Source organism: Mesoplodon densirostris, chromosome 4 (genome assembly GCF_025265405.1).
Source record: "Mesoplodon densirostris isolate mMesDen1 chromosome 4, mMesDen1 primary haplotype, whole genome shotgun sequence".
Taxonomy (NCBI): domain Eukaryota; kingdom Metazoa; phylum Chordata; class Mammalia; order Artiodactyla; family Ziphiidae; genus Mesoplodon; species Mesoplodon densirostris.
This window is the reverse complement of record NC_082664.1, coordinates 36,073,828-36,075,625: the sequence shown is the minus strand read 5'-3', so window position 1 is coordinate 36,075,625 and position 1,798 is coordinate 36,073,828.

Below are 1,798 nucleotides of genomic sequence, written 5' to 3'. Positions count from 1 at the left end.
TCCGACAGACCAAAACGTGAAATGCCCTCCTAAATATCAGCTGTTTTCACACAGTAGCTCTGACACCTTGAGCATTTTTTAAGGGAGTGGCCTGATTTCACTAGAGACAAATCTTTAAGAACAGTCATAAAATGGGGCCTGTGATTTCCATTTCTGATGTCTCCAGATTGGCACCCCTTTGTAGTTCAGTGCCTCCATGAGATTTACCAGGGGCACCCAAAGCAAATAGTCCTAACCTTTCTATATAAAATGTATCAAGCAAACATTAAATAAATTTCTGGGATATTTAACCATAGGTTTCTTCCTTATTGTCACCAGTTAAAAGCATTATGATTACTAAGACCCTAATTCTATTATCCTCATTTTATTTGAAATGTAGTAATATAAAGGCAGGTGACCTAAAGGATCAATATAGCAGATCCTTTCAAAGGGAGGGTTTAGAGAACATAATTTTAATTAGTGAAAGTTTACTTCTAGGGGGAAAAAGCCTTAAAATGCAACTAAAGAATTACATTGGTTGTGTGCCTTTTACTACCTATTTGAGACTGATGACAGCATGTGGTATGAGGGAGAATTTATCACACTGGTCCTTGTTGGTGTACTAAGCTGCTTGCCTTGAGTTTGTAATTCAGGGTGGTAAAGGTTTTGGGGGTGTTTTTTTTTGTTTTTTAAGAAAAAGATGCTGCTTTTTAAATTAAGTTATTTGAGTCTCATTGCCCAACTTTTGATTTTTTTTTCCAGTAAAATATTTGCTAGGTGCCACCTAGAAGCTTCAGTTCTCTTCATAACAGAGTAGGGATTTGCTTGAACACGATTGCAATGGTTTTTCTATATTTCCATCATTTTTTTCTTTAAGAGCTGATTGTTTTAAAGGTAAATAAATAATATATACAAAGGTAAATAAATTTCATAGATAACATGGTTTGCAGTTACAGCTACAGTAGCCAGGGTGTAGAAAGTCTTAAGTTAACTTTGGTCTGCTTCATAAATTTAATCTCTTAAGATACTTGAGGTACTAGATAAATTAATTTTACTAATCATTCCCAAGAAATACTTAGAAGATTAAACCTAACCCACCTTAGTCAATCCAGGACTAGACTTACCTCAGTGTTAAAGGGAATGGAAAATAGAAGAGTGTGTTGGTGAGCCATTTGAGCCATTTTTGAAGGTTTGTCCCTTTGTTTGATTTAGCAGCCTCTACTAGCTCTTTAAATCCAGAAGTCTAATTTCATATAACCGTTTCCACGAGGGAGCCATGATTGCTGGCTTGCATACTGGGAATATTTAGAGGAGAATCTGGCACATAATTTTCACTTCAGTCTTTCTGAGGAGTCAAAAAAAAGTCTGTAAAGCTCACAGCATCAAGAATGTTATCAGACTGTAACAGGTGCTCCTTAAATGTTTGCTGTATGCAGAGGAATTGAATTTTCACTTTGTTTACTGAATTTTTTTTTTAATACTTCAAAAGCCATAACTGTCGAGAAATACCGGTGGCATCAGTGGTGAGTGATTTTATCCCATGCAGGCCTTTTGCTCAGCTTCACAACAATTTTGCAAATTTATGACCCTTATGAGAAAAAAGATCAATACCTCACTGATCATGAAGGAGAGAACTAACTAAACTTACCCTGGTGACCTAAAAGTATCACTTTCAAATATGAGAACAAGATCACACCCAGCTCCAAATAACTTGAACAGATTGACAAAGACAACTGACCAGTTTATCCAAACGGATCTCTCCCCACAAAGACTCTTCATTAAAAATTGACAATTTCATCTGCTCCCCATGCTGCCTTTG